The sequence below is a fragment of the Centroberyx gerrardi genome, chromosome 21 (genome assembly GCF_048128805.1).
Source record: "Centroberyx gerrardi isolate f3 chromosome 21, fCenGer3.hap1.cur.20231027, whole genome shotgun sequence".
Taxonomy (NCBI): Eukaryota; Metazoa; Chordata; class Actinopteri; order Beryciformes; family Berycidae; genus Centroberyx; species Centroberyx gerrardi.
This window is the reverse complement of record NC_136017.1, coordinates 17,130,141-17,142,715: the sequence shown is the minus strand read 5'-3', so window position 1 is coordinate 17,142,715 and position 12,575 is coordinate 17,130,141. Positions and strand designations below refer to the sequence as shown.

Genomic DNA, 12,575 nt, shown 5'->3' with positions numbered 1-12,575 from the left:
AGGAAGCAATTACTTTATTTTCTTTGATTAATATTTTCTTTTATTAAAAGGTAAAGCAAGTAAATAATCTGCCACAAATGCCTTTTACCAAATTTGAGTCCCTTATTGGTCAGGAATGGTCAATACCATAGCAATAATGGTATAATTAATTAATAGCCTGTAATAATTAATTGATCTAGAATTTCCGCTGCTATTGGAGCGGAGAGAGAGAACAAACAATGACATACACATTTGGGACTGGAAATAAACTCAACTGGAAATTTTAACCTGGCCATGAATGAATTGAAAGACAAGGCAAAAAAAGCTTTTATATGCAATTAAAAATCATTCCACTTAAGCATTCAAGTTAGAAAATGGCAAAAAAAATGTAAATCAATAATAGAACCAATTGCCCTATATGTTAGTGAAGTGTGGGGTCCCCTAACCCTACACACAGAAATTTGTTAAAATATTCTAAAAGTCCAAAGAAAAATTCCCAACCATACTTGTAGAGCAGAATTATGCCAGTTTCCCCTTCTGATTAGCATCCAGGAAAGAAATTCTATAATCTATAATATATAATATATAATATATAATTCTATAAACCCTTCTGATTAGCAACCCGGAAGAAAATTCTATAATCACTTGAAATCAATTAAAACCCACTCCTACCATCACAAAGCCTTGTTACACCAAAGAGGAAAGTGTTGACAGGGGCCCCCTCAGTCGGCTCGTCCTGAAACTCAGCTCACAGACCAATCCCATTGCACTTCAGGACCCTCAGACAATCTGGACCAACCAAATTAGAACCAAACAAAAAGAAACCCACATATCCTATTGGAAAAATACAACAAAAACGGAATGTAAGTAAAATGGAATGTTATTTGGCACTAAATAGAGATTACACTGTGGCAGATTAGCTGGGAATAATCCAAGATTGAGGAAGATATTGACTACATACAGACTCATTGACCACAGCCTTTCTATAAAAAAGGCTATTACAGCCAATCTTGCTGACATGAACCTTAAGTTGGGCTATCTGTAATTTATTTTTCAAGAGGATAGGTAAAGCACAATACCACAATGAATTGGCATAGTTGAAGTGGCACTGCGCAGGGGAAGAAGCCAAAACCTTTAGTGTATATACTGTATATCCATTAGATTTGCTTTTCTGGCACAAGAGTTAAGCTTGCTCAAGACCTTCTGTGCTCAGTTAAGCCTCACCGCTTAACTGGCCATCCAATAAGCAGCGTTGCTGCTAGAGGAGTTCCATTTAATTCTACCTTGATATCCCCAACTTTGCTAAGTTTTACTTTTGACCCGAAAAGTATGGTTTCAGTCTTTCGTCCAGGCTTAATATGTTCTCCAGGACTTGTTTGTCTTTGTGTGAAACAAGAACGGCTGAATCATCTGCATAGAGAAAGACCTGGCAGGATGAATACGCAGATCTTAAGTCATTGATGTACAGACTGCCCAGTGGAACACCACATGTAATTGCCTTAGGACATGAAAGTGTACCACTTATTTCCATTACCTGTTCCATTACCTTTACCAGTGAAATAGGAACTGATCCAGTTAAGTGCATTGTTATCAAGCCCAATGGCCTTCAATTTATAGAGTCAGTGACCATGGTTGACTGTGTCAAAGGCCCTTTCTAGGTCCAATAACACCATTCCACACAGTCTGCCACCTCCACCATAGGTGTGACATTTTGGTGGCGGAGGTGGTATGGCAAGCTGCAAAGGTTATTCAAAAAGATCACATGGGGGCAGGTATGGTAGAAGAGGACTTAATAAGCTTTGATGAATATGGGGCCAGGCCTAGGAGGATTAAGCAGAAATCACAACCTGCAGATAGACATATCGAGTTCCAGTTCCGGTCAACACAAATTCCCTTGGTGAATCTCCTAGAGAGACCTACAATAGAGTCCAAGGCCTGAGCAGCGGACCAAGGAAGAAACTGCTGAGGTTATCATTCTTAAACAATTGTTTTGCATGCTCAAAGAACATGAGCCAGAGGATGGGTTCATAGCAGCTAAATTGGCAGGCCAATACCTGAATGTCCACAAGGGAAAGAAACAGTGACGGAAACTGAATCCTAAAGAATTTGCTCAAAGGGTAAGGGATGCAGCTCATCATCCACCACACAAAGGAGCTGATCACAAGGAAGGTGGTCAAAGTACAGTACTTTTGGGTCAGCAAAAGGATCCTCTGAGCGGAGTTCTGCATCTAACCATTTGATTTGTTTTCACTGTCAGCAGCCAGGTCATCGGGCTGTCCCTTGAAAGGGCCCAAGCTTTCCTGTTTCTGCTATGTGCCTCACAGGGAGCTGTGTATCCCTGGTCATCTGTGGAACTGTGATGAATCAGGCCTCCAGGATAACTTTTCTTCAGCTCATGTAGTCGGGGCAGTGGGGAAACCGTTATGAAATAACACCAGGGAAGAAGGGGAACACAACTAACGTGCTGGCAGCCTTCTGCCAGTTGTGCAACAGTATTAACACTTTGACTGAGGGCTTTGCTAGTATAGTAATTAATATAGATAGATGTTCAGTATGTCTATCTAGATATCACAACTTAATACTAGATGGTTGTGTCAGGTTAAGTGGGTTGCAGGAAATGTTTATTGTCTTGTTGTATTGTGAGTTCTGTGTACTGAATTATATGTATTCAAACTGTCTGTTTAAATGTGTCTGAGTACTTAACATTGTTTGCTATGAGATGCCTAGATGCACTTATGTGTTGTGTGTTTTTTAAGCGTAACAAACGTTTGCACATTATTGAAGGCTTCAGCAAGTTCCAGGCAGAGGTGTCCATGGCCTAGGGGAGTGAAGTGGTTTCAATGAGGACTGTGACAATCTATCATGTCTGGGCCCTATAGTTCACTATTAATAAATGATCACTGAACAAACATTTGTGTGGATTTTTTGTGTCCATCATGGTAGTCTTGGGACTTTTTATTTAAGAAATAATGTACAGAAAACAGCAACATCATAACAGTGGCCAATACAAAAAGGCAAGGCAAGAAAAAAAAAGAGCAGCAACTGCTGTAACTCAACTCAATTCGAGTGTCAATGTGATGTCCCTGTTACATTAATAATTAGGCTACATTAGTAATTACAGCCATAAAAAGGAGATAAAAGGACATAAGGGCACTTATTTTTTTGTTTTTGCCGTTTCAGACATTTTAGACTTTTAAAGTAATTGATGAATTCAGCAATAGACACCAAGACAAGACACTTAATCAGCCTAAAAAGAAGACACATCACATCACAAGGGAAGACAAAAGAAGCAGTCTCTAACTTTCATGAGCCTTGGACCCATTAAATACTTAAACAAATATTTATTTTAAAAAAATTAAAAAAAATGTATGACCATCAATGGAATATTACAACATTTTTGCCATTTCTGGCAAAGTTTTCCATCCAACAGCATTGGAAATACAGGTTGGTTAAAAGTTATCCTGATGCACAGACTCATAATTCAACAAAAAGATTCCTGAAAAGGAGCCTGGTTTAATGATTGCAAAACATATTTTGATTGTTCAGAAATAATACAAACACAAGATAATAGCATTTTGAGAAATAATTAAAGGCAATAATTTCAGCAAATTATGGACAGTGTGGCATTCTTTTTTGTAATTATACTGTTTACAATAATAATAAACTTTATTTATATAGCAGTTTTTTAAAAAAAACAGCTGTTAAGTGCTTTAACAAGCAATCAATGACAAAACGGCACACTCATAAAATAAATTAAAACAAGTCCAAACAAGAAGGCACCAGAATATAAAATGAGACTAAATTCGATTTTTACCCTCTATAAGAACAAAGGGTAAAAATATCAGTAAAACCAATAAGATAAAAGGCATCACTAAAAGCAAGACTCTGAGCATTAAGTGATTCAATAGTTGACAGTCTGAGCTACTGAGGCAGGTCGATCCAGGTCGATTGACTTCTAGTCTGAAAACTACATTTTGTACATTTTGTCTCATAGGGGGTTAAAAGATTTACAGTAGTCCAAACATGAGGAGATAAAAGCATGAACGACTTTCTCTGCAGCCCTCTCATTACCTGTTCATCAACATTAAAGAAATATTCCACTTAGTTTTAACATGGGGGTTATTTGGCACTTCACCACCATGAAAACCAGAATATAAACTACTCACCAAGATCAGATGCAGCTGGACGAGTTTGTAGTGTTCAGATTTTTATGTCCCATTCATTTGAATGAGGCCACGAAAATAGCCTGAAAACTTATATAAATTATATATATTTACACGTTTGTGAACAGATTCAACAACAGATCCCGCTACTGTGATTTTCAATTGACTGTGGGTCCAACGCTTTAGAACATCATTTTGCCAAATAGCATTTTTATTTACAGAAGAGAACATAGCGGAGGGATACCATTTAGGAGGGATAGTTCCTGTTTGGGAGATCAGATCGACTTTTATTTTTAAATACTAATTTTAGTGTAAACCAAGAACAGAAATGCTAAAGGACGCAAGCCTGCTTTATTGTCTTAAGCTGATGTCTTGTTGAATCTGTTCACCAAGTAAAAATCTGAACGCTACAAACTCTTTTTGGCAGTTGGTTTCACAGTGTGCAATGTACATTAATAAACAATAGAACAAAGGTGTTTGGGGGGCAAATAAAACTAGTGATCAAGAATGATCAATATTGTCTTATCTATGGTGCCCTTTGCATCACTGGACTGGCTACCTCACCACTCTGACCCGCAAACAGCGGAAGAGATGAGGACTAGCATAAAGCATGAGAAATAACACAAATTATAGTATCATCACATCATAAAGACAATTGTTAAATGGTTATAGATATGGCGTTAAGGCAATAAAAAGAACATGCAGTATCACTCGTGCCAGCAATCTGTCATTTAAGGAGCAAAATATTAATCTACTGGTGGTCCAAAAAGTCTATAATACAACTTCACTGAATGTAAAATAATAATTTGCACATTTCTGTGCAGTTCACTGTAGATTATGAGCAAAAGCTTTGATATTTGACGGTACACTGCTGCGTTAATTGTGGTTTAAATAAAAATTCCCTAGCTGATAACTAAAGTCTAAAAACAAAACTGTTTTTGAAATTTGAATTTATTTTATTATCTGTTCTAAAAGCAAGCTGCTGAAGCTCATGTCTAGGGCTGCCCCCGACCAAAGATTTTCCTAGTCGACTAGTAGTCGTTAGTCCAAGCCATTAGTCGACTGGTCGTCGCATGTTTATGATATTAATTTAATTATTTAAATATATATTTTTTTTAAAAACACACCCAAGTACTCGCGGTCAGAAACACCGGTGAAATACACTCTGGTTCACGGGGAAAAAAAACACGCCCAAGTCGCGGCTTCTCGCGGTCAGAAACACCGGTGAAATACACTGTGGTTCACCCAAAAAAACACACAATAGGCGTAGGCTATCAGTCGCTTGCTTTGAGCCCCGCTGCTGCACAGAGCGCTGTTCGCTTGTTTATTCAAAGTTTATTAATATTGAACGTGTCGCGTGTCCAAATTGCACCAAATCTGACACTGCACGTCCTTGGGTCCCCAGCAATACACCCGCCAAGTGTGAAGTAGTTCAGATGAACGGTTGTCGAGATATGCGAAGGACACACACACACACGCACGCGCGCACACACACACACACACACACACATAGAGACAGACAGACAGACAGACAGACAGACAGAGATTCCTTGCTTTGTAGTTTGATGGCATCAAAATCTCACTCCAGCCAGGTACCCAAAGTTGGCAAACCTGGTCTAATAACTTTTTAACGACAAGGCGCAGCTCCCGAATGGAGTTTGAGTTTTTTTTGTTTTTGTTTTTGTTTTTTTCTGCGACTAACAGACCAATGAAAACTTGGTCGACTAAGACTCTTCTCATCGACTAACGTTTGGTCGACTATTAGGGGGCAGCCCTACTCATGTCACTTTGGCTGCAGGATTGTGTAACAGCTCATGTTGTTAATCAGATATTAACAACCTACAAATACAGTCTGCACATTCCTTCCACGTTCCTTTCATTATGATAGTCAAAGATCAAAGAAACAAGTCTGCAGTGGAAGAGAGAGAGAGAGAGATACCACACCAAACCAAACATGACTTCATTCATTTGAAGGTGTCTTTAGTGGCGTTTCCTCGTTTATCTCTGGCTTGCCTGTAACACACACACACACACACACACACACACACACACACACACAAACAATGGTAAATCAGTGAAAAAACATATAGCAGCCTCACCTCCTTGCATAACGTCCTGGTTAGTGCTCTGCAAAAACCTACAAACTAGCTTCCAGTGAATCTGTGAAAACATGGGAATGGCAGCACTCCAGAAAACTTCCTTCGAAAATTAGTTAGTTCTTTTTCTTAATTTGAAAAACCCTTCTTGGGTGGTATTTTAATATCAGCATTCTGCATCTGCGACAGAAGCCTCAGTCAACTTGACTTTCATGGCGTCCTAATTTTTAACTACGTTTTCAAGAGTGCTGCCATTCCCATGTTTTTGACAAATTTGTTACTAACAGTAGGACACTACCTACATAGACTGGGTATCACACTGACTTGGTGCTCTTTGGCTATCAGAGTTAGAACTGAATTTTAACAGAAGGATGACTTTGAGGTGATCAGTGTCATCACAGGCCTCGATCAGATCCTTTAACTTAAAGAGTAACTAAACCCCAAATCCAAATCTGCTATTGGCTGGTCATTGGTGCCAGGTGATGTCACCACCTGTTGTACTCTATAGAAGATGACATCACCTGGCACCAATGACCAGCCAATAGCAGATGGCCAGTTCAGTGCCCTACTTTTCACCATTAGATGTCAGGCTTCACCACAGATTTGGGTTTGGGGTTCAGTTACTCTTTAAAGTCAAGTGCGTCCGTGTCTTTATAGGGTTGTAATTCTGATAATGTGCAACCTCTTGGCATTTGTATGATAGCTTAATGGAAACAGGAGTAATTAGCAACTGCTGAAACTTTATCTATAAACTATCACAAGTCACAAGAAATGATAGATGTTATAAGTAGGGGTGTAATGGTACATGTATTCGTTTTGAACCACTCGGTATATGACTTAACGGTCCGGCATGCCCCACAAACCAAACCAAACAGCCTATTTATGTTGCTACAAAAAAAAATATATTTCATTTATTTAATTTGATTCTGCATTTTACAATGTCACAGAAACCATGAAGACTTGCCTTGTTGTGGATCATCAGCAGGAGAAGGTGCTGATCCTGTGCCATTACCTGCAGAGAGAAAAAAAGAGCATTTCATGGTCAGGATAGATAGTTAACACCAACTGGCCACCAGTTTGGGAGCATTAAGGGCCTTTTACACGAGAAGCGACAATCGCCTGGTCCTCGTTCATTTTCAATGAGAGGTGTGCGGGGAGATGCGGCGGAGCGGACGGATTGGCAGGCGGAGCGGGACGCGGGCTTGCACTCGTGAAAAAGTTGTGTTCGTGCTCGTACGCGCACACGCCCGCCTGCCTGCCCAGTCAGTCAGAGTTGAATTGTGTTTAACTTTTTGAGTTTCACCACACAATTGATTATCAGTGGACAACATGTTGGTCAAAGTGTCGGTGCAAGAGTGGGTGTATCAGGTATGTACATTACAATTCAGTAGTTGTATATGGTTATGTAAATATGCAAACGTTAGCTAGCTAGCTGTTATTATAGCAGCATCTTCTGGACTACACAGCTGTGTGTTGTGGCTGTTTCTAATGGTTACCACACGCGGAGCACCAGCTATCTTTTCCCTTCACATGAGGCACGGTGAGTGCCGCGGAGAGGTGGTGGGAGTCCACATGCGGCTGTTGCCTCCTGTGTAAAAAGCCCTTTATGCTTCCACAGTAAATTACAGCAGCACTGGGCAGAGTAGTGGACAAGACGAAGACAGAGTGTCTCTATTGTTTTATACAAATTGAGTCACTGGCATTCACTTTATTTTTGAAAGTAAACTAAAGTTTCAGCAATATTCTTTTTTACTATAAGGCATGAAAACAAACTGTCCATTGCAAATTATACAACATCAAAAAGAGCCTTCATTCTTAAAGTTTAACTGCTTTTAAATGCACAGCAAAAGCACCAAAACTATTTTCTTGAGCACTGACATTATTTATGTTGCTACAAAAAAAAAATTATTCACCTGCAGAGAGGAAAAAAGCGCAGTTTTAATTTCATTTCATGGTCAGGATAGATACAGTAGTTAACACCAGAGGGCTGTCTCATGAAAAAAGATTAGTGGGTTAGCGAGCTAACTTTGGGTTTAACCCTGGCTTTTCGGTCTCACGAAGGTGGTTCACTTTTAACCGGGGTAGATCACCATGGTACTCCGGAGCAGGTTAAGGTCAGGCTATCAGATCAAAACGAATGAAAGGCCCGCCTCCTGAGCAATCAGCTCTCTGGAAACAGGGAGTCACCATTCCTACAGGATCCCGATATGGACAAAAATACTGCTTTCAAATGAAAATGCCAAGTAATTAAGAAACCTGTTAGTGCGGACGACGTCCTGCTGTACTTAGTCGAGATAGATACTACCATCCCATGTCTGCTTGAATGTTTACAACAATTTGGACACGTATCAGGTTTAAAGGTGAACTTATTAAAAACGGAAGCCATGCCCATTGGTGCTATGGCAGGCTCTACTCCACCTAGTGGCTTTCCCTTTCGTTGGTCACCTAAGGAGATAACATACCTTGGAATAAGAATTGGTCTCTCTCTTAAAAAACTGATTAAGCTTAATCTTAAACCAATCATAATGCGCATTAAGGAAGACTTGCATAGGTGGGGAACCCTACCTGTTTCCTGGTTGGGCAGGATAAGTGTGCTCAAAATGAATATATTACCTAGGTTGTTGTACCCCCTACAGATGTTGCCAAACTCAATTCCCAACAGCTTTTTCACAAATTTAGATAAAATGTTTACACAATTCATTTGGCAGGGTAAAAAGGTTAGAATGAAAATAGGTAAATTACAGAGAGGCAAAGAACAAGGGGGACTGGAGTCCCAAATACACGGCTATACTATTGGGCAGCACAAATGCGGTATATATATGAATGGGTGAATCCAGATGTTACAAATACATGGATTGATATGGAGTCTAGAAACTGTGGTATACTGACACTGAAGGACTGCCCCTTTTATTCCCAATTTCCCCTCGGGGATCAATAAAGTATTTCTGATTCTGATTCCTGATTGTAAATCATAAGAAGGTAAAACTGGAGGTTCAAAATAACTTTATTGTTCTGAACACATTGAATACATGGAATAAGATTAAGGTTTGTTTAAAGATCATTTTTCACTTCTGGCTCCCATATGGAGAAATCCAGATTTCCCCCCCCCCTCATGCCAGGATTTAGTGTTTAGGCTCTGGTAGGAAAAGGGTCTGGACCAGCTTGTTAAACTCTATGAAGGGGGAACAATGGAGTTATTCCAAAGCTTGAAGAGTAAATATTCTTTACAACAGTCTCATTTCTTTCGCTATTTACAAATAAGACATTATATACCAAAAAATAGACATGCTCCAAATGCGTCTTTCTTGGAAGACATTCTTAAACAACCTATACCAAAAAGATTTATTTCTTATGTTTATGAAACCTTTGGTTTAAATTTTAATTATTCTACTGATCACATCCGAAAGCAATGGCAGATTGATATAGAATGTCAGATAGAGGAAAATATCTGGGCAACAGTTATAGAAAATACACTTACTATTCTGAGCTGTAATACTGATAGAGAGACACAATTTAAAATATTACACAGGCTTCATTATACACCATTATTGAGGGGCAAGCTTGGTCTAAGCTCTCCTAAATGTACTAAATGCGATTCAGAAATTGGTACATATGCACATATGTTTTGGAAATGTGTAAAGATACAAAGATTTTGGAGAGAAGTGAAGGATGAGGTGGTTACCTTGATTGGATATGATTTGGAACCATCACCTCTTCAGTGTATTTTGGCAGCTAAAGTGGACAGTGCAAGGAACAGCCACAACGCTAAATTGATTGGAATACTCTTATATATGGCAAGAAAGACTATTCTCAAATTCTGGATTTCTAAGGACATCCCTGCACTGAACGATTGGTATAAGGAGGTACTGAGAATACTCCCTCTGGAAAAACTGACCTACACCCTTCATGACAATGTCGAGGGATTTATTAAGATATGGCAACCAGTCTTGGACACGGTGGACCCCTCTGGACTGAACTTCGTTCTACCTAATTAACAACATTGGAACTGATTACGGCATACTCTAGTAATATGAATGTAATTATGTCAGCCTGGTGGTGTGTGTGTGTGTGTTTTTTTTTTTCTGTTTGTTGTGTATCATGTTTGTAAAGTTGTGACTCCTGCTGTTTTTGTGTTTTGTTAAGGTAGTTCAAAAAACTATGGAAAAAAGTGGTTCTGTACATATTCTGAACTGGAAGTATATGTAATTGTTGCTGGAACACCAATAAAAAAATAAAAAAATAAAAAAAAGGAAACCTGTTAGGCTACTATTGAATTAACAGACAGTTGAAGTGCTGTCCGCAGGGCGACATGTTTACAGACCAGTAGAATCACTTTGCTTTCCATGATCATTTATTAGATTGGAGATATAGCAGGTAGGCTACTTACTTGACCTTATGAAAGTTACTGTTGCATATTAATTGTGCAGATTTTTTTTATTGGATTCCCGACAACGTTTGGTTCAATGCAGCCTTTTGCATTCATATTCCATTACCGCAGCCCTGAAGAACATGAGGCCGGCTTAATGAAGAGAAAATCGTATTACAGCCTCAATGTGTCCACAAAATATTTTATCAATGGAAAATATGCAATGACGGGGCAGTTCCTCCAGTAATCCCCTCTAGCCTTGGTAGCAGAAACAATGTTACGTTTCGCTATTATGTTTTGTAATGCTTACATTTATTTATTATAAAAGTTTGTTCTACTTGAGAGAAGAACACAAATGTTAGTAATCCATTTCTTTCCACTTTTATAGTCTAGGCTACTTAACATGTTGAAAATGTCAGCATAGGGCTAATATAATCCTTTAATTAGGCCTATTTATTGTCTATGGCTTTTATTGTTTGATTATTTTATTTTGTACTATTTCTATTGCTTCTTCTATTCTGGTTGTGTGCTTAAGCCAATATTCTACAGCCTTTTCCCGCTGAATCATATTCTACTTTTCCCACTGTAACGACCTAATTTCCATATGGAGATCAATACTTTCATCTCATCTTATCATAAATCGTCTGATCTGGATCTGTCCATGTTGCCTGTGATTGGCTATTTGTTACAAATAAATCCTGGGTTGACAGAGCCAGTTGATAACCAGCTACGTGAGACCGGTTATCCGGGATCACCAATGTTGGGTTTTGTGAAGTCGGCTAAGGCAAAGATAGCCTGACTATGTCCACTGTAAATATATTATAAAAAATCCAAAAGAGACTTCATACTTAAAGTTTAACTGCCTTTTAAATGCACAGCAAAAGCACCAAAACTATTTTCTTGAGCACTGACATTATTTATGTTGCTACAAAAAAACATTCCATTTATTTAATTTGATTCTGCATTTTACAGTGTCACAGAAACCATGAAGACTTGCCTTGTTGTGGATCATCAGCAGGAGGTGCTGATCCTGTGTCACCACCTGCAGAGAGGAAAAAAGAGCAGTTTTAATTTCATTTCATGGTCAGGATAGATAGTTAACACCAACTGGCCACCAGTGTGGGAGCGTTGTGCTTCCACAGTAAATTACAGCAACACTGGGCAGAGTAGTGGACAGGATGAAGACAGAGTGTCTCTATTGTTTTACACAAATTGAGTCACTTCATTCACTTTATTTCTGAAAGTAAACTAAGGTTTCAGCAATATTGACAGCAAAAGCACCAAAACTATTTTCTTGAGCACTGACATTATTTATCTTGCTACAATTTTTTATTATTATTTATTTATTTGATTCTACATTTTACAGTGTCACAGAAGCTAAGGAGACTTGCCTTTTTCTGGATCACCAGGAGAAGTTGCTAATGCTGTCTCATCACCTGCAGAGAGGAAAAAAGAGTAGTTTTAATTTAATTTCATGGTCAGGATAGATAGTTAACACCAACTGGCCACCAGTGTGGGAGCGTTATACTTCCACAGTAAATTACAGCAACACTGGGCAGAGTAGTGGACAGGATGAAGACAGAGTGTCTCTATTGTTTTACACAAATTGAGTCACTTCATTCACTTTATTTCTGAAAGTAAACTAAGGTTTCAGCAATATTGACAGCAAAAGCACCAAAACTATTTTCTTGAGCACTGACATTATTTATCTTGCTACAAGAAAACATTCCATTTATTTAATTTGATTCTGCATTTTACAGTGTCACAGAAACTGTGAAGACTTGCCTTGTTGTGGATCATCAGCAGGAGGTGCTGATCCTGTGTCACCACCTGCAGAGAGGAAAAAAGAGCAGTTTTAATTTCATTTCATGGTCAGGATAGATAGTTAACACCAACTGGCCACCAGTGTGGGAGCGTTATGCTTCCACAGTAAATTACAGCAACACTGGGCAGAGTAGTGGACAGGATGAA

At 38.8% G+C, this 12,575-nt stretch overlaps 2 long non-coding RNA genes across 2 annotated transcripts in view; one reads left to right on the top strand and one right to left on the bottom strand.

Moving 5' to 3' along the window:
• Positions 1-3,045: 3,045 nt before the first annotated feature.
• LOC144543024 (uncharacterized) overlaps positions 3,046-12,575 on the top strand; it is a 48,264-nt gene continuing 38,734 nt past the window's right edge. Inside the window, exon 1 of the long non-coding RNA XR_013507598.1 lies at positions 3,046-3,193. This is a non-coding gene — a long non-coding RNA (uncharacterized LOC144543024). The remainder of the gene's footprint in view (positions 3,194-12,575) is intronic.
• Positions 3,306-12,491, bottom strand: LOC144543025 (uncharacterized). Its single transcript, XR_013507599.1, has 5 exons — positions 12,390-12,491; positions 11,996-12,040; positions 11,602-11,646; positions 7,203-7,250; positions 3,306-6,155 (listed from the first exon to the last, which is right to left on the bottom strand). It is a non-coding gene; the product is annotated as an uncharacterized LOC144543025 (long non-coding RNA).